Raw genomic sequence first — 21,014 nt, 5'->3', positions numbered from 1 at the left:
GAAGGTTTGCCCACATACACACCTCCACCATTTGCTAAACAAGGAAACACAAAAGTGAATCCTAAAACCTATTGATTCATTCATCTTCCCCTTCATTTTCCAAAACGCATGATGGTTAAGCATTTTTTCAATGAAATAATTATCATCATCTAAACCAAATTATAGTACATGGCTGTTAAATTTTTATTGGTTAGTAAGGATATTAGTAAGGCTACCACAGGAAGTGGTTAAGGATCTGGGATACTGATTGGAAGGTCAGGGATTCAAGCCCCAGTATCGCCAAGCCGCCAATCTTGGGGCCCCTGAGCAAGGCCCTTAACCCTCTGTGCTCCAGGGCCACTGTATCAATGGCTGCCCCTGCGCTCTCAACACCAGCTTCCTAACATCTCTGGTATATAAGAAAAAAGATCACATGTACATGTGACAAGTATAAAGCACATTTAGTTTATTTATTTTTATATTAGAGCAAAATTTATAATAGTTCCAGCTATAAAAGTTACAATAACAATTTTACTGTAGATTATATATATTCATATTAATGCAATACAGACTTGACTTAATTAATGGAAATTGAAAAATGTAAAATAGGTATGTAATTTTTTTTGTGAGATTTCCGAAAGATATTCGACATTTCTTTCTGGAAAATACGTGAGAAAAAGTCTGTATGAACTTGAATGAATGGGCTGTGAAGTTTCTCATTAACATGACAAGCTATGTTTTTTCTTTTGCCTTATAAAATATTAATGGTGAGTGGTGAGTGAAAACTGGTTATAAATACATACATCTTTATTGTTATTGCATAGTACAGGTGCACAGCAGTATAGCAGTTTATTTAATGCGGTTTAGCATCGTAGCATTGTGCAAATCAACAAGTGCGGTTATATACACTGACCAGGCATAACATTTTTACATTATAATATTATTACAGGTGAAGTGAATAACACTAATTATCTCTTCATCATGGCACCTGTTAGTGGGTGGGATATACAGTATTAGGCAGCAAGTGAACATTTTGTCCTCAAAGTTGACGTGTTAGAATCAGGAAAAATGGGCAAGTGTAAGGAATTGAATAATCTGACAAGGGGGCAAATTGTGACGTCTAGACGGCTGGGTCAGAGCGTCTCCAAAACTGCAGCTCTTCTGGGATGTTCCCGGTCTGCAGTGGTCAGTATCTATCAAAAGTAGTCCAAGGAAGGAACAGTGGTGAACCGGCGACAGGGTCACAGGTGGCCAAGGCTTATTGATGCACGTGGGGAGAGAATGCCGGCCCGTGTGGTCCGATCCAACAGACGAGCTCCTGTAGCTCAAATTGCTGAAAAAGTTAATACTGTTAATGCTGGAAAGGTCAGGACTGTTTTGGCAGCAAAAGTGGGAGCAACACAATATTAGGCAAGTGGTCATAATGTTAATGCCTGATTGTTGGCCATAAAGTTAAGTCTGGTCGCTATATGTCAATTCAACAAATTTAAAAAAAGCTTTAATTAGGCTGCACCGCAGGCCTCCTTACCATACATCAGTACCAGATCTTATGCTTATGTGGCTGAATGAACATAAATTCCCACAAACACACTACAAAATCAGTTTGAACATCTTTCGAGAAGAGTGGATATAATTATAAAAGTAAATGGGGACTAAATGTGGAATAAGATGTTCAAAAGCGACAAATTGAACGTCTGTAACATCAATTCAGTTTGGTGCGAGGCTTACTATCGTTTACTCTTGTGTGTAAAGAATATTATACAATTCAAATACAGTAAATAATTCATGATAAGAAGAAAAGAGGGAATAATGCCCATGGTTTATATATAGCAGAGAACAAAGCTTTTGTTTCAATAGCTAAATGATCAGTAAGATCATTATAGCTTTGGTACAATATAATGTAATATGTACTGGATGACCATAAATAGACAGAGTCCTGTATAGAAATGGGAAGGAAACATGTACAGTACATGTAGCGTAGGCAATACAGTCATTAGTCAGTTTCTACGGCCCATGGCTATGAGCTATTTTTGAGACGGGCAGTGTGGGACACAACAGTTTAAAAAACATTTGCCGAAGGGGAGATGGGAAAACATAGAGTGAGCCGGGTGGGAGGCATAAAACATGATGGACTGAGCCTTTATCCGAATTCTAGTGTAAATTAAATGCACTAGAGCATCGACTGAGCAAAAGTTTTAATGACTGCCTTAGCACCAGACTAAACAGGTCAGTTCATGGTTTATGTATGAATGAAAAACAAGAAATATATGTATATGTAAGGTATCTGTTTTAAGAGGTTACATTTTTCATGCTTGAGATATCTATTTGAACAATTTAGATACAGCATTTCAGAACCCTTTGGAGACCTTATGCCAAAGAAGCGCTATGATGTGCCTAGTAATTATATACGACTATGATATATGGAGAAAAAAACATTAAAACCTAGATTTGTATTAAAAATGTATAAAGGTTATGCACTATGCTGCCCACAAAGGAGAACCTTAACCAAGTCAATGAGAATTAATCTATTTTCGCCATATGGACCTGTGTGGGAATTTCTCTTAAAGGCCTCCTATAGAGAATCCTATATGGTGACAACATGTGAACTAAGACGAAGAGGCGATCTGAATAAATATGAGGCGTCCCAGCTTATTTCAGAGTAAGGCATCACGTCATACATGCCCAAGCTTAGTCTGTTCCTCTTCTTAATGATTCATGTATCAATACCTCTGTCACCTTGGGCTCTAAGCACTGAAGCAGCTCTTTCTGCAGCTGAAGAATCTTAAAGAGATTTAAAGAGAAAGAAAGAGAGAGAGAGAGAGAGAGAGAGAGAGAGAGAGAGAGAGAGAGAGAGAGAGAGAGAGAGAGAGAGAGAAAGGGAGGGTTTTTTTGTTCTAGAGGGATTTTGCCAGAATCAAATTTAACAGTTATTTAAATGGGTATTTTTGTAAACTGAAAGCACCAAAGAAATCTCCCATGACCGGGGATGGAAAACAACATACTATGTTACAGTATGTAAATACACGGATTACTGTAACTGTGTGTTTTATGTGTGCGTGTATATATTATATGGATGTGCATCTCCATAACTGAGACCACTGCGATTCGCATCTCGATGCATAGACAACGATACGATACATTAAAGATACATATGGAGCATCTACTGAGATTCACCCCTTTTATAATGCAGTGTGATCAGATTTTAATTTCATTCAACGTAATATGAAGCAATGGGAAAAATATGATGCTATGCAAATTCAACATGTACAGATAGTTCTACTGAAGTGCCCTCTGACTTCTAACGCATGGCCCTTTCACAAACAGGTCTTTGTAGTGCAAAAAAAAAAAGAGAAGAAAAAAGATTCAATAAAGCCAGACATTTTTTTCCAGTTCAGTCTCCAGGAAGAAGCAGCTCTACTTCTGCCATGTTAATCTATATTCTATGTGACTCTCAGGACACGCCTCAGTGTTGTGATATTTACAGTAGATATTTCCGTAGCAACAGTCGTGCTGAGAACATCTGCTTGAGAAACAGTTTAGCGAGGAGAAAATATATAATAAAATATATAATAAAATATATATAATATATAATATATAATAATAATAATATACACCATTATAACATTATACTCACCTTAGTGTAAAATTTCAACTGGCTACATTTATTTTGATTGCTGAAAAATACTGCATTTGAAAATCTGCCAAGATAAAAAAGAAAAAAACTATTACAATGTTTCAATAATTTAATTTTATGACCCAAGCGACTGTCTGCCAAAACATCTACATCATAGGCACCAAATGATTAATCATCAACAGTGTTGTATGAGACAGTAGAGACACATGTGTCTCCATGTCCCTATTTAACAAGTCTTAAATGATAATGATAATAAAAATCTGTGAAATCTTTAAACCAAAACCTGTGGAAACATCAGCAATTTACAACTCAGCATTCAATCCATGGAAACGTGTAGACAAGTTAGACTAGCTAGCTAGCTATGAAGCTTTATATTTAACTTAGGTTTTCTAGAAGAGCTTGCAATTTGTGTTAAATATGTCTAAAGCTGCTACAACTTGTAGGCAATGCTCAGGATTATGCGTAAGTGAAATCCTCACTAGATGTCTAACTATGTAGCTAAAAACAGCTAAATATCTACTGAAACCCAAATGACTAGCCAGGCTAAAATTTCCTTTGTTTGTATACTGTTGGAAATGTAGTTGGTGCATAGCTTATTTGGTTAGTTACAATAACATTTTCAGAATTATTTAGTAGACTCAACTCAAGTCATTTTCAAAGCAATCGTTCAAGCGGATTTTTTACCCGACAACTCATTCATCTTACATCTTACTTTTCTTGACCGCAAGTACTTTTACTAGAGCCAGTGTGCTTTGTATTCTCTCCACCACTACACTTTCTCCCGGAGATGATTGAGGACACACTGAAGAGCATTAGTGGGAAGATTACAGCAAAATCAGGTTCATACAGTACAGGACCACTGGAGTGGACTGTACCAAGATCTTTCTCATGGAGCGTTTAGCTCGTTTCAGACAAATAACCGCGAGCGCTTCACCATTACCACACACAAATGAACTCAATCACTTCTTCTCACTTTCTGCCCATTTTACCTCGTATATCAGTGCTTGTTCCTCTCAAGATGATACCGTGGATTACACAATAGTCATTGAAAGAACATCCTGGCAATCACCTGCTAATCAAACACACACACAAAAAAAAAAGTCGTGATGCTGTAATTCTCTGCAATTTCATCTGTATAGTTTCTACACAGTATATTTTTACGTCAGCTTAAATTACTATGGCTGTTGTACTTTTTTAACAAGTAACAAAAAGCTCTGAAATAATAAAATAATGATGCTTTGTCCCAGCTGGCACAGATAAATAATTAATGATAGCACACTGCTCTAATGTTTATCTAAGCCCTTTAGCAGCAGCTGAATTTCCAACGATCCCCTGTTCACGCTCGACACACGTATTTTACACTAATAAAGACCGGCTTTGATCCGAACAGTGCTATGTTGAATTCGCACCATATTTGCTGGAATATTTTGTATATATATATATTTTTTCCACCTAGCACTGCTGTGAACCTTAATATATTTCAAGACTTTATTTTTTTTTGCCAACGCAGCGAATTCCAAGCTTTTTAATAAAAAGAAAGCGACAGTCAGCATCGAGGCACTATTTTCAAGCAAATTTACTTAAAATAGATCTAACACAACAATATTTAGATATATCGCCCATAAAGCTGTAGAGCTTGGGAATTTCCAGTTTTATCCACTATATAGGAAAAACAAATGCACTCATGGTGTACAGTACACCATATTTTATACTATAAAATTTTTATGTATAATTTAGTCATTGCTTTATAGTATTTATTTGACAATTATCTCATGTATTCAATGATTGTTTTTTTTATTCCCATTCTAAATATATTCACTCGGTTTATATATATCCATTCATGACAAGTAAACTGCTGTTACCTTCATATATTGAACTGACTGCTGATATAATTATACAAACTTTTTATATTGCATTGACAATGTAAACCCTTAAAGAGAAAGAAAAGAAACGGTATTTTGACATATTTTGACGGTATTTTAACATTAAACATTTACCGATTGTCTGTTTTTGCACGCTAAACTTAGCTAGGAAGACGCAAAGAGGTAAACTGGGATTTTTATCTGCAGTAATCTAAGTTAAATTCGCACCACAGTGTCATTATATGAAAGTAAGTGCAGGAAAACATTTTGTTCAAACCCCGCACCCTACCTTTCAATAAAGGAATATATTATTTTGCTAAAAACAGCATTCAGGCATTGCAAACAAACGTGAAAGAAGCTCTGTTTTCACTTGGTTTTGTTAAATGCAGTATACATGAGGTTTAAACGTTTAGCCTTTACTCAGGCTATGATAGATGCAGTAATGAAAACACTTATTATCTTGGATTTAATTACAAGTTTTCTTGTGCAGAAAGGCAATCATAAAATCTCTGTTGTGTCTCTGAATCGTGCATTTATTATTGCAGTGACTCAAGCCCATAGTCAATTTGAACATAGCACTTGCCATGGCAAGGTTTTTTGCAGGAAATCCAGAACCAATTTTTTTATCTCTAGCTAATAATAAAAGCTTTTTTGGCTACAGATCCAGACTTTCAAAAGTGGAAGATTACAACGTATAGAAATTCAGAGTAGCTAATCCACTTACTGGTGCCACTGTGGTCGGAAACCAGAAAACCTGCCAGAAAACAACATAAACATTCGGAAAACATGAACCCCCCCTACCACTCCAACACACACACACACACACACACACACACACACACACACACACACACACACACTATACCCCAGCTAAAAACTGAGGTAACAATGGTACCTATGATGACCCACTATGGTTGCTGCATTTATTTTCGGTTACCCACAGTTAAAAAAAAAAAAAAGATTAAAAAGTAGTACTGGTATCTTTCATCATCTCCTGGGACCTCACTTCACCCAGGTCTCAGTACAGAATCAAATTTCAAGCAATCTAGCCGATAACAGCATTTTTGACACCCACATTAATGGAAGTGGCAGTTCTCGGCATCTAGAAAACGTTCAATATATTTTGTATAATCATATATTTTTATTTAAACACGTGACTAAGCAGAAACCAGGCAACTGTCAATTAATTAGCCGTACAGACCAATGATAGATGATGTTCACTAAAAGTACACTATATGGACAAAAAATATCAGGACACGCACTTTTCCTACTACATGGAAGGAAAACCCTTACCTGATCTAGGACACCCAAACCTGTTCCAGCTTGACAGCATCCCTGTGCACAAAGCCAGCTCTATAAAGATATGCTGTAAATGGGTTGGAGTGGAAGATCTTGAGTAGCCTGCTATTTAGCTCTGACCTCAACCCTATTAAAAGCCTTTGGAATGAATTAGAACACTGACTGCACCCCAGGCCTCATCACCTCACCTACATCAGCACCTGTCTTTACAGCTGAATCAGCACAAATCTCCACAATGCACGTAATTGAGTGAAACATCTTCCCAGAAGAGTGGAGGAAATGGGGAGTACATGTGGAATGGGATGTTCAAAAAGCACATATCAATCTTATATTCAGATGTCCATTAACTTTTTCTCTGCATATACTGTATTGTACAGTATATTATATATATTATAGCATTCTCTACAGAATTTTTATTCATATTCAGCTAAATCCATTAACGTATACACACACATGGAGGAATACCAGCATTTTTTTCCACTTCCAGCAACCAAAATTGAATCCATCAGCTTAAAATGGTTAGAGGCCGGAACCACTACGGCACTGAGTTGACTCCAGGGTCAGGCCTCTCTAGATGATTACATACAGCTTATCGAGCGATTTTAGCGCTATGGGTTACCATTGTGAGGTTTGCATTATGATTGTGTGGTCTGTATAATTAGGAGCACGATTGCAGGCCTAATCATTTCCAAAAGAATAAGAAGTGCTTCCCGTAAGCCATATTAACAGAGCAAATTCACAGGGCATGACATATTTAACAGCTACATTACAGTGATTTTGTCATCAGAAACACAGATGGGTGCCTCAAACTGTGTTTAACATTGTATATTGTACAGTTAAACATTTACACGTATTTAAATTGATAGTTTTCTTACAGTATTCTGAAAGTCCTTTACTAAAATATCATTATATATTATTTAATAACAAAACTTCAATGTAATAACTCATAACATCATACACTGTTTCACAGTTTTCCAGGTTGTAAAATACCAGATGTGACTTTGCTTTAAATGTATTTATTTGACAAGTTTGCTGTATGTCTAGTGGTTAGTAAAGCACATAGGTGCATTTTGGTCATATTTCAATCAATGATGGGATTCTTCATAACTGCAAAGTTATAGCCTTATTTTATTTACATTTGAACTTACTGCCCATTATTTTACTCAAGTATTCTCATCAGCACCATTGGAACATTACTTGAACCTAAAGACTTTGATATGTTGAAATTGGAAAACATGTAAATGTGGAAACAGTAGATAGATAGATAGATAGATAGATAGATAGATAGATAGATAGATAGATAGATAGATAGATAGATAGATAGATAGATAGATAGATAGACAGACAGACAGACAGACAGACAGACAGACAGACAGACACTATATGGACAAATGTATTTGGACACCTGACTTTTGCAGCCATATATGGTTCTACCCCAAACTGTTCACACAAAGTTGGAGGTACACAATTATATAGGATGTCCTTCACAATTATATACGATGTGGTACTATTTCCCTTTTACTTGAACTACGAGACCCAAACCTGTTCCAGCATGACAATGCCCCAGTGCACAAATCCAGCTCCATGAAGATAGACATGCATATTTACATGAGTTGGAATGGAAGCTCTTGAGTAAAGTCTGACCTCTGAACACTTTTTGGATAAATTAGAAAGCTGATTGCAGCCCAGGCCTCCTCACCCTTAATCAATTATAACAGCAAATAGGAACAAAACGTTGAATAGAATGTTTAAAAAGCACAATGTTATAGCCATTTGTCCACAAACCTTTGTCCATATAGTGTAAATAAATAGATAGATAGATGACACTGTTATAATAGAAAAACTATAATAGATATATAAATGTTCTACAGTACCCAGATTTTCTACGTAGAATATTTACATATTAGAATAATTTCAAAATTCTAGGTGCAATGATTATTAACATTATATAATTATATAAATATATTTTCTGATGATATAGCATATATTTCACTTGTAATACCGTAACTGCTGACCGATAATGAATTACACCACAAATTTAAACATTGAAGCCTTTACAAATCTGACTCAATAATTCAACATGGGAGATGGTACAAAGCAATCAATATTTAGATCCATTGGATTCCAATTTTTATATTCAATATTTTAAGATCATTAGAGTGCTTTAAAGGTTACTCTATACTTTATTTTACATCTTAACATTACATATGTAGTAGTACATACTTTTCTATTACTTGTCATGGATTAAAAACCCGGGCAAATGATGTTCTAAAAAAAAAACGACTGTAGCTTGTTTCATGGAACGTCCTGGAGGGTTCTTCTTGTAGCGACTATAAAGAGCTCCTTCTTTCCCAGCCTCTCTTTTTCTCACTCTTGGAATTCATAAAGCAGAAAAAAGCAAAAAGACCTACATTCTGAAGATTTTGCCTCATGGAAAACTTAAACTTTTGACTCTTTTGAGTTTTGAGCTCTGAGACTGGAGACGTTCTAGTAATACTAAATAATGTCTACGCACAGAAAACCTCACCATATCAATAATTACATCTGGGTTTTTTTTTGTATATGTAGATGTAGATGTATATGTACAATCCATCATACACCTTTGAATTAGATCATAAAGGCACAAACCTGTGATTCCACATTCTGACTAATCAGATGTGAGTATTCAACAGCTCTGAATAAATTTTTTTTTCATATTTTAAAGGGTTGTGAGAGTTATGTTCCCTGCAATGATTAAAAAAAACTTGCATCTGTCTTGTCCTTTTGGTGTTTTTTCAGGCTCATTTTAAACAGCCTACGATTAGTCTTTCTCTGACGTGAATTATCTATTAGCAGTGAAGCTCCTGCTACATCATGATAGCCAATCATAATGAAATGGAATCTTACATTATATTGCATATTGGATATGTGAGTATTGGAGCGGTTGTTATCTGGGCTTTAATCATGAACTAGCAGTCAGTTATCTCTTATGTCTCTTATGACTCATCTTATGACTGTTTAGATCATGAGCAATTAATTGAATCTAATTGAACCAAGACACAGTCAGCTGACACAGTGCATGAAAGCTTATTTTACAAATGATGAACACCATAAATGTACAGTGGTGCCATACTTGATCGAGCTAATGTATGGTAATGACCAAGGAAATCATGCTGATTTGGTAAAGGATCGTTCTAACTGACCTTGAGTTTAATTGCTGCCTGCAATTTTTTTTACAAGTCTGGTTAATGTCTTGCAGACTTTGATCTTTTCATCAAATCCGAATTATTGGCAAGTACCCTCGATGCCTCTACAGAATTTCATTGAGTGAATTTTTTTTTCCCCGCATTTTAAATTCAGTATACCAAACCCCACCCCTCTCTCAGATCTACGAACTTTCTTTACCTTACAATAAGCCTAGCGATTTATCCTAAAGCCACTCCTGTCTGCTGAAGCCCTGATACATCCTGACGCAGCTTCCATTTGTTCTCATCTCGTGTGTGCTGCCGTCTCGCCTGTGCTCGTTTGAGAGACACATCCCCTAAGGGGAGTCCAAATGGCACTTTCATAGAAAACACAGCTTCCCGAACACAACAGATTCCAGGAAATTGGAGTGATAACGTCGCTAACAATGTTAAATTGCCACTGGGCAGATGCATTCTCAGTGCTGTAAAACACTTGGTTTTAACCTCACATAAGCCAGGAGTCAGCGTAAGAGATTGATTGCAAAAACTTGGGATCTGATCTGCATTGTGGTGACAGTATGATTAAATATACAACACGTATAAGCATCAGTGAAAAAATGCTTACTCTACATTTTTTTTTGTCTGTGATTTATAGCAACAGTTTGCCTCAATATACTAGAACTGGGAGATTTTGGGGGTATTAGCGATTGGTACAGGAACTACACTACTTCCAAGGTTTCTTCAAATAATTGAGCTTAAATGAGCTCAGTAATGCATATTTTATGGAATGGAACAGCATTTTTTTGGGAGCAGGAAAAGCTTCAGGGTACAAAGATCTTCATGACTTCTGTTCGGTTCCTTTAAGGACAAATTCAAATGCAAGTCCAATATTTATTACCAAAAAAGAATCCAGGTCAGATCAATCATAGTCAAACAACCACTTAACAAGTACATATTGTAATTATGGGATAGATATATATATATATATATATATATATATATATATATATATATATATATATATATCAAACCCAGTAAAATCATCAACAAAACCAGAACTGGAAAAAATTTTTTTTCACAAAGTACAAGTAAATGTGACTTGATTAAACACACTGAGATAATGACTAGAAATAGAAAACAGGTGTGTAGGTGTTTGGTGAATGAGTTAAGGGTGATGTTTGTGCTGGATCCAGAGCATACTTCTGCCAGCTGGCTCCTGGATCAAGCAATGGAGAAATGCGTGTCAAAGTGAGCCGTGGAGGTCTATGCAAAGACAGAGTATTCCTTTCCAAATCATGTCCAATTACCCGAAGCACAACAGGCGAATTTTAATCACGTTGGAGCAATCATATCAAGGACGTTCTAGAAATGGGATATACACTTGAGACTGGCAGCTGAAAGTATACTAGCAGAAGCCTTGAATAAGTACGGTATGTAAATTTCCATTTAATATTTTTTATACACATCGTGCGATGTAATGAAGTTAACCTAATGGCTATTGTATCTCCATTACAGTGTACAGATCGTAAAAAGGTCTTTGAAAAAACCCTAACAAGAAGCTCAAACTGCTGATTGTCTAATGCCCTGCCCCGTGCGTGGCCTTAGGAGGCGGTTGTGTTCGCTTCTAATTTAATTGCAATGCTCATAGTCAATCAGCGCAGAAGGTGTTGCTAATGCCACCGACTCCTTCATTGCCCCTGTCAAGCAATTACCCTCAAGCTTTTGTAGATTTCTGGGCTGTGCACTAGGGATCACTAAATCGCCACAGACAGCATAATGTGTTTTTCAATTTTAATGCACATCCCCTTTCCTACAAGTAACCCAATGGCATGTTTGGGTGCTGAACTCTTAATGGTATTCTTTGGAAATAATCAGCCATTTCTAATGTCTGACACGAAAGTGGTTTCATTGTGTTCATGAAAACCTCTCTCCATCTTGAGCGACCACAATATTTAACCATTGCCAACGTTTGTCTAATTATGGGTGTAAATCTCTGAAGGCAGATACAGTTGTTGCAAAACCAACAAGTTGGAGCTGAGGGACATGAAAATTGTCTTTGCAAAGTAAGCAGTACAATTCCCCTGGTGCAGCATAGCCTGGGGGAAATGACTGAAGTGTTATGGACTAGCAAGCCAAGGGACAATTTAGGCAGTAAACAGCCTGGTTGTGTTAACAAAGCTGACAAAATTATACCAGGTATGCTAGTCAAGCCTGAACAAGCGATTGTGTAACTTCTAATTCTTCCATGAGCTCACGCAAAGCCAATTAAATGAAGCCTTTGTTCTTTGATAGATCTGTCTCTGGCTGGCCACCAACTCTGCTTTCACTTGGTCTAATCCATGACCTACTAGGAGATGTATCAATCCAAGGCTTACCTAAATAGGATCATCTGCATGTGGTATAGCTCCACAGCTAAATTATTTATACCCCCTAAATGTTATTTCCAGGGCTTGCTGTGATAAGTACGCACTCAGAGCTAAGCTGTCCTTGTTTTTTAAAAGACATCAACATAATGTTTAGCATCCACATTAGATTTGATATGTATCCATGTTTGCAATCTCGTTTTTTAACTCAATATTTCTGGAACGGTGTTCAAAAAAATGAATGAGAATAGTTCACTCAGAAGCGATGTTCAGGATGGTTTGGATCGCTCAGTCGCAGACTGTAGATTCATATAGCCTATCAATGAAGAGTTGTCAAGCTATTATGCAGAGTGAAAAACCCACTAGAATTGATTTTCACTTGAGCTGATTTTTCTATGCAGCTGCTTTTAGGTGCAATAAGCAGGCAATACTTTGCTCCATATTATTCTTTTTTTGCTATTGAAAATATTTCATTCATCGCTTAACATTAACAGTTTTGTTGGCAATCCATTTCAAGCATTTCCTCCTAAATTATAAAATTGTGGGGTTTTCTGACATGCTTTTCTGCTCGCAATGGCTTGGATTCTGTCCGCTCAAACTAGGGGATTCTCTTCTGACCTCTTTAATCAACAATCAAACTGTTTTCTGTGTAAGCAGGGGTGGACTGACCATTAGTCAGACAGGGAATTTTCCTGCTGGGCCGACGTACTTTTTGGTCAGATACTGTACATCTCATACTGTTTTTATCTGATCTGCCGATAAAACTCTTAACAGGCTATTTTATTCTGCTTAACTGGTTGATGGCACTGGGGTCTTTGCGGCAGTATAAGGCATTTGTCAAAAAAGTCAGTCAAACCACCCCATGAGACATTTAATCAGTAGCCCATTGGTTCTTTTCGTAATTGATATTGGGCTTAACCAATGACGTTTTTTAAACAACTCTCGTTTTGGGCTCTCTGTGTGAGCGTGCAGAATCAGTGTGTACTGTATCTGTCAAAATAGTCAGAGAGAGATGGAGAAGAAACGCAATGGAGGCGCAGAAATATTTTGCGAAAAAATTAAACAGGCCCTTCAGACGGACGCTGCAAAATGTAGGACCTTCATCAGCTGGCGTGGCGGATAAAGATAGTGTCGATAAAGGGAGGGAGAAAGTTGAGGGAGAAGTGCTGTAAGGTGAACTGCTTTCAGAACACTTAGGCTATGTAATAAGTGTAGATACCTCTTGATAAGACTGAGCCAAAAACACAAAATAATGGCGATAGCACTGCAATAAATAAAGTGCACACTTTGCTCTGTGACAATGTGATTTTCGCTTGTTACCTTTATGTCTGCGGAGGTAGACAGCCATGCACTCTATATATATTTCTTAAAAAAAAAATTCTTAAAAATACTCCAATCCCAGTCTGGCAACCAAAACCACATTCACTTTCTTCTCCATTCCGATGTGTGATGTGGACATGATCTGAATTCGTAGCTCAACACTGTTAACAGTTTTATTGGCAAACTATTTATAGAAACTACACTCTAAGCCTCTAGGAAATAAATAGGCATGCACCTGCAAAAAAATAGAAATTAAATCGATTTTCTTTAGACTAAGTTACATAGATATCCAATCACTGAGATCTGCATTCTAATGCTTCTCTTTTCTAGTCAAGATAATAAGTTAGGACATTGAGAGACAATAGTTTCTGAGTCAGAAAACATTCCCTTTGCCTAGTTACAATGTTCAATATTGGAATCTTCAGCACAACCCAAACCCAATTACCTCTCTATCAAACAGTTCTTTTTTGGATAAAAATGTAATGTTTGGTGTGTAGTCTCACACTACACCTGTCACTCGGTATATATGGGGAAGAATTGTATTTCTATTATTATGAAGATTTTGGTTGACGGCCCATGTGCATATGTTTGTGTGTAAGTGACCTTATATAAAACGATTTTCATTAAATATTCTTTAAATCAATACGATAAAAATCTTTGTAAAATAGACACTAATCTAATCTAATCACTAATCTATAATCTACTAATAGACTCACAACTAATGAAAGAAAATTACACGTATCAGGTAATGCAACTCTTGTATAGACTATATAAGCTCCGCCCACTTCTGATTTAAAACTGCTGGCCTCTTGCACTTTTCTGTTTAAGTTCCCTTTCCCAAATCCCTCTTTTTTTTCCATGCCTCCACGAACAAACAGGAAAACTACTTGTTTTCTTTTTATATAGTTTGGATCTGAAATATATTTCAAATTGTCTTTCTTAGATAAAAATTGAATGACCAGAAGGTACACAGACCTAGCATGCTGAAGGGTTTTTTTTATATTGGTTTGGTTTGGTGCTCTCTAAGAAACCATTAAAAGTAAAACGCACCAGTGGAGCTCTCGATATAGAAAGCTAGCTCTGACACTAGGTTCACTCACAGACAGACATTATAATCTATTCATGGAAGCATATTGTCATTCATTACAGCACCAATCTAGCAAGAAATGACCTTGCGATTTTTAACAAGGGAAGTGGGAGGTACTGATGAAACTGAATGTGAAATAGAGTAGAGATGGCCGTGAGATCGGATCGTCAAAATTAGACTGCAGAAAAAAAATTATCATGTCAATTTGTGATTGTGTGGCAGGACGCAATGTTTGGTACAACATTTGATGGTGTACAACCACATACATTACCAGGCTCTTAACCAGGCTCTTAATAACTACCCCTACTCTTGAATAGTTACATTGCTGCATATTTGTCAGCTGAACTATCTAGCTACGAATCATGCGTTCTTCTACTTCCCATTGATTCACATTGGTTTTAGATCTGGTGACTGGGGAGGCCCTGAAGTACCCTAAAGGAACCATTTTTGAACATTTGGTTTGTGGCATGCTGCATTATCATACTGAAAATATCCATTATAATGGAATGTGAGTGGTCAGATAGACTGTGGCATGCAATTGATGCTTGATTGGCATTATGGGGTCCGAAAAAAACATACCCTATACTGTTACACCACCAGCACCAACCTGAACGTTTAAAATGATCCGGCAGAGAATCAGGCAGAGGTGGAAAGTAACGCATCAGCATTTGCGGTTTCTCTCATTATCTCATATAAATGACAATGTAACAGTGCATAACTCATATCACTGCAGTGTTTTTTGTTATTGCACTTAAATTTGTAAAGGTGTTCATTAAATTAAAAACAACTAGTTTCAGATTTATATCTCCATGTCCTTTTGGAACTACACTAGAATCCTCCACCCCACCCCTCGCTGTTAAAAAATGAACTCTGTAAATTTCAAATGAGCTACTTTTTACTCTTACTTGAGTAGATTTTTAGAACGATAACTCATACTTTTATTGAAGTAACAGTTATTTTATTTGAGTAAAAAAATGTTTACGCTTTCCACCTAGAGAACCAATTTCCTCTTCTGCTGTTGTAGTGTATCTGCCTAAAGCTGTGCTTTCTGACATGCTTTTCTGCTCATCATGACTAGAAACGGTGCTTATTTGAGTACAATCAGCTCAATCTATGTGGGACGAAATGGAACGAAAATTGTCAATACTCCAGCACTTACCGAATCGTTGTCTAGCACCAAAAACCATGCCATGGTCACCTAAAGAACCATTTTTTCCCCATTCTGATGTGCTCTTGACATTATGGCTTGTCCCACTGGTAGGTTAAAAAAAACATTATTATACTTTTTTGTGAATTTCCATAAAAGGTTTGTTCTATTTTGAAAGTTATTATTTGTGCCCTTAATTCACATGGTGTACACCTCTGCACACTGCATTACACTACTCTTGTGTACAAGACTCTTCTTGAGGATTTAGGCTTTCAAAGGTGGGCCAGTTCAGCCATTTGTATGTGTGCAGCATACTTGCATGCTCCAGTATCAGATCAGTGAGTCGGCTAACATGTTCTCGATCAAGCGTAGCATGTACTTAAAACGTTCAAATTGGTTCTCGGGCATCTGTCTCCTGACAACACGCCTTGTTCTCCTAGGAAAACCACAGTAACAATTACACCGGTGTCACAAAGACACGTAATAATCATGCAAATTAGCCGCTGCTGCATTGGGTTTGCCGTCACCACTGTGAGGACCAGTTGTGTGTTAGCGTGCAGGCTGGCCGCAGGCTTACTGGTGAAGAAGAAAGCACAGAGCACGGGTTACACATAGTGTATTGTCTATTTTGGACAGGGAGAGGAGCATGATTTATTTGATGTTCTCCTTGTTCTGCTTTTGATGTTTTGCCTGCAGTGCACAGCTGCCTGCTGTCCAGTTGTTATCCAGTTTTATGCAAAGCAGCAGGCAGCAAGAACCTAATGAATGGTCTATGGTTGCTAATGTCCAAAAAAATTTGGTCGTATTAAAATCTAATGCAAGGCATTAAGCATGAGATATGGACTAATAAAAGACAGCTGTTGCAACGGTGCACTGCACCTGCAATTAGCCACCAATCACATTGGGGTTTCGTGGGGTTTTTTTTCAACAAGATTAGAGCTTTTCTGTCTGGGTTGAGCATCTGAAAAAGATCTTGCTGGTTTATGGAGGAAAGGGATGTTACATATTTGTTGCAAGTGAATCGTTTGTAGACATCTGCAGACTATAAATGGGCGGGTTTGTCACTCCTGATAAATCATTCGTAGCAGTGTTGTGAGGTTTGCTCTGCTACACAGTCAGAAAGGAGCTTCATCCGGTTAAGCCTTTTCACTCTACAAGCTTTACATGTCTCTTGAGATGATTGACAGTTCAGTTTGAGAACCTAGAGATTTCATGTTGAAAACTGCGTTCGCATTTTTCAAAGTCATGTTCAAGTCTTGGTTTTAAAACCCAGGATTTTACTATTACCAGCTGTTGCAAGAAAAAGACAGCATAGAACTCTATGTGTCATTTTTGGCTAAGAGAAATGACAGTCTGTTAGCATAACACTGGTTATTTGGTGTTTCTAGGTTCGGCCCTGGTGTTAGAAATAACCCCTAGAAAGCACTGCAATTTTAACCATTAAATGAAACAGTACATTATCAAAAAGAATTGTACATAAATGGAGCCAGATGGCACTTTGTAACTTGTATTTTTCTTGTTTTCACTAAATCATCCACTTCCCCGCACGGTTCTCTTGGCTGCTTGAGTGCTATGACATTTCTTACAGGATCTGACAGCTAGCAATCTGCTTATATGTAGTAAATCTCTCCTGCAAAACACAGACGCTCAGACCCATGTCTATTTTGGAGTGACACACTTGGTTTTTGTCCAAGCATGTTCTTTTCTTTTAATCGCTCATGATAGCGTTATAAAAAAAAACCTGGTTTAGCATGACTATAGCTGACCTACTATATATCCAGTGTGTTTAATCAAGTGTGAATATTTGTAACTGAGTGGTTAAAGGCATTTTGCATCGTAATTGTTGAGCTCAAATTCCAGCATCATCAAGCTGCCACTTTTGGGTCCTTGAGCAAGGTCTTTACCACTCAAATGTTCAGTTGCTTTAATGAGATAATTGTAGGTCTTTCTGGATAAGGGCGTTTGCTTTCAAACGAAGCATTGTTCAAATGATGTGCACATGAACACATTTGCAGACAAAACAATACAGCTAGGCTTTTTTTTTTTTTTTAAGCTTGTCAGATTGGATTACATGGCATTTAGTTGCATGTAGATGTTAAACAGCAGATTTGGGGACGATCATGTACTCGGATAAGAAGCTCAAATGAAGACAATGTTCATGAGGATGATGTAGCTATTAACTTATATTTTGGAAAACTGGAACAAAATATGACAGACTGGTACATGCAAAAAAAAATAATAATAATAACAGAATTGCATGAATGGAACTGCAAGTCTTATTCACATTGTTTGCTGAGACCAATTAGGAACTTGAGTGATGTAGCTGAGATTGAGGAACTGCCAGAGCCAGAATTCACACCTTATGCTGACAGTGTTGGCATTTCTACCTCTCTGTGTTTTTTTTTTTTTAAACAGTCCTCGGAGGCATCGTGGTGTGATTCATATTGGATTTGTAAAAGAAAATATCATCCAGTGTAGTAACACAGATATTATACAGGCTTGTACAATTTGTGGCATTGTATTACCCCCTTTAGTTGGTACACAGTGCAAATACTTTCGGAATATTAGCTTTAGTCAGAGCTACGTATTTATTCTTTATAAGTAAAAGTGACATTTTCTTTCTCAGGCACACCTCCATGAGAATAAAGGCATGAGCTTAGAAAAATCCCAGAAAATACATTTGGTTTGCCAAACACACATGCCAAACTCCAAAAATTCTATAATTGCTATGAATTTACTGTGTGCTCTCTACCATATACAGCTCAAAGTCAGTTGTATTCTATACTATGCTGGCCTTAGGATATAAAAACTCATTAAAGTTTCCACACAGGTGGAAAGTAATGTCTGACCACAACTCGGCCAACAGAATGGTCATAATAAATAATCCAAAATAGCTGCTCTAGATTATGGCATTGACACCGCGCTACCCATGGCAATTCTCCTAATATTAACGTTATTTAATATTTAAGAAGTTGTAGTTTAGTACAAGTATATCCCTTCCCCATAGTGCACAGGAATACAGCAGCTGCTTCCCGTGTGGCAGGGAGGCGAGAGAAGCTCGGATCTGTCAGAAGTGGGTTTAGCCTCTGCCTCACAAGGCATTTTCATCAAATTTTGGACACAGCTGACACAGACAGTTAGTCACGCAGCAACACTGCCCAAAGCAGTTGAAAATTTCAGGACTGCAGGATAAAATGTGCTAAACCACTGCAATCCAGGGTATGCTCTTTGAATAAAACAGTCATCTTCCTGAGTCACATAAATAGACCATAAGTGTGAGTTTTTTGTTTACCTACAAAAAAAAAAATCTTATCTTAATATCCAGCTTGCATGAAATAGCACCATTCTTGAAGGTCGGAGTAGATTACATCTGAACAGCCACACAAAACAAAAGTGAACCGCAAAAAAAAGAGGACGCATTTTTCTTATTTTCGTTCATTCTTTGCTTGGACAACAGGGTCACCATGGTGCCCACCCATGTCTGCAATATTCCGTCTTTATCATCACCTAGGAGATCCTTTATCCACTCCATTATCCCTCTTTCCCTCTCCCAATCTTGCACTATATAGTTCTCACTTTCCCTTCGTTTGGCGAAATTGGTTTGATCTATTAGATGTTTTTTTTTACACCTGCGACCTCGTTCCCGTACACTTTTTACTACATTTGGATTTGATCCAATTCTAGACTTGTTCCAGTCCAATTTCTAGTAAAAGTGTACAGGGACAAGGTCGCAGGTGCATAACGCAAGAGTTGGACTTGTTCCAGTCCAATTCGAGCACAATTAGCAATCTGATGGGGGGTTTGTTCAGGGGTTTTTTTGGTTTGTTTTTTAAAAAAAGCACAACTCTGGCAACCCTTCTTACCAGTGTATTAATAAAAAATACAACACAAACTTTCTTGTTCTTTATAATTAACTTGGAGTCAGATCATATTTAAATACAGGTAGTCCCCGAGTTACTATTTTCCGATCTTACGCTAACGATAGTGATACAGCAAAATTGTAAAAGTAGTTACAATTTTGTGCGACAGGCAAATGCAGCAGCAGATGCTCCGCCCTCTACTAGTGACCCGGCACTCATTCACATGCCCTGTAAGGTAATGGTAATTGCTCTGTTTTGTTAAATAATGCACTGCAATTTGTTAAATTAATAACTTATTACAGTATACTGCCCCCTACTGATCACCATTCTTTAAGACTCCTGGGTAAGCTTGGCCATGTCTTGGCTTACAATATTTCCAAGTCATCGGAATGCATCTCCATCGTAAGTTAGGGACTACCTGTATACATTTATTAGGGGAAAAAAGGTTCCATCCAGGACAAAACTTTTCTCATTCTAATATGCAGTCTGAATAATCATTTTTAAAAATGCATATGATTGGATAAGCCACGACTAAGGATCTGCTCTGCTATGGTTTTACTTCCAGTCAGGACAACGTTCAGCCTGGTTACCAATACAATAAAGGATCTATGTAGATTCATAGAAGAGATGGCTTCCCTGTAGAAAGGTTTTAAGAAGAGCAACGTCTGGAAGCTACCAATGAAGTTCATAGTAAGGCTGCAAAAATATTTGTAATGTAATAATGCAATAGATTCCTAATTATACCTTTTTATACCATTAACTTTAAGCGTTAGGTGGAGTTTCACAGGTTCTCATTGAGCCACCTCCATCTCACCTTCCTGAAAACGTGTCTCTTCAGTTTCCCACAAGAGCCCGGTGTCCCGTCCAGGCTGTATTCCTGCTTTGCACCCAGACTTCCAAGGAAACGCTGTAGATCCACCATGATCCTTACAAGAATAAAGCTTTTAAAGTGGATGAGTGACTCCACATTTAGATGTTTGCTTATTGCAAATTACTGCCATTGAATGGTGGAATTCAGAGCACTGGGCTTCTGTTGGTAGCCTTTAATGCCTTGAGGTTACAACGTATTATATGAATAGATGTTAGAAATCATACTGACATATTAAAGTGTATAGAGTATATACACAATGTGTACAGGGTATAAAGACCACGAATGCAGCCATCGGTACTTGTCCCGCACAGACTGAAACACTAAGTGTCTACAGAACAGCATGTTTGGCAGCTCCCCAAATTTGACATAATGTTGAGATAAAAGAGAATTATTTGGCATGTGGAATTTATACATCCTGCATCCATGTG

At 37.3% G+C, this 21,014-nt stretch overlaps 1 protein-coding gene and 2 long non-coding RNA genes across 4 annotated transcripts in view; 1 reads left to right on the top strand and 2 right to left on the bottom strand.

Annotated features, from left to right (window-relative positions):
• syt6a (synaptotagmin VIa) overlaps nucleotides 1-21,014 on the bottom strand; it is a 74,551-nt gene that overhangs the window by 52,880 nt on the left and 657 nt on the right. The window lies entirely within an intron of this gene.
• Nucleotides 1,268-20,623, bottom strand: LOC124398895. Its single transcript, XR_006928145.1, has 4 exons — nucleotides 20,530-20,623; nucleotides 4,603-4,682; nucleotides 3,614-3,677; nucleotides 1,268-1,312 (listed from the first exon to the last, which is right to left on the bottom strand). It is a non-coding gene; the product is annotated as an uncharacterized LOC124398895 (long non-coding RNA).
• On the top strand, nucleotides 11,088-20,668 carry LOC124398896. Its single transcript, XR_006928146.1, has 3 exons — nucleotides 11,088-11,368; nucleotides 20,281-20,405; nucleotides 20,554-20,668. It is a non-coding gene; the product is annotated as an uncharacterized LOC124398896 (long non-coding RNA).

The sequence above is a fragment of the Silurus meridionalis genome, chromosome 16 (genome assembly GCF_014805685.1).
Source record: "Silurus meridionalis isolate SWU-2019-XX chromosome 16, ASM1480568v1, whole genome shotgun sequence".
Classification (NCBI taxonomy): domain Eukaryota; kingdom Metazoa; phylum Chordata; class Actinopteri; order Siluriformes; family Siluridae; genus Silurus; species Silurus meridionalis.
Note: the sequence above shows the minus strand (reverse complement) of the source record. Positions and strands in the feature narration are given on the sequence as shown.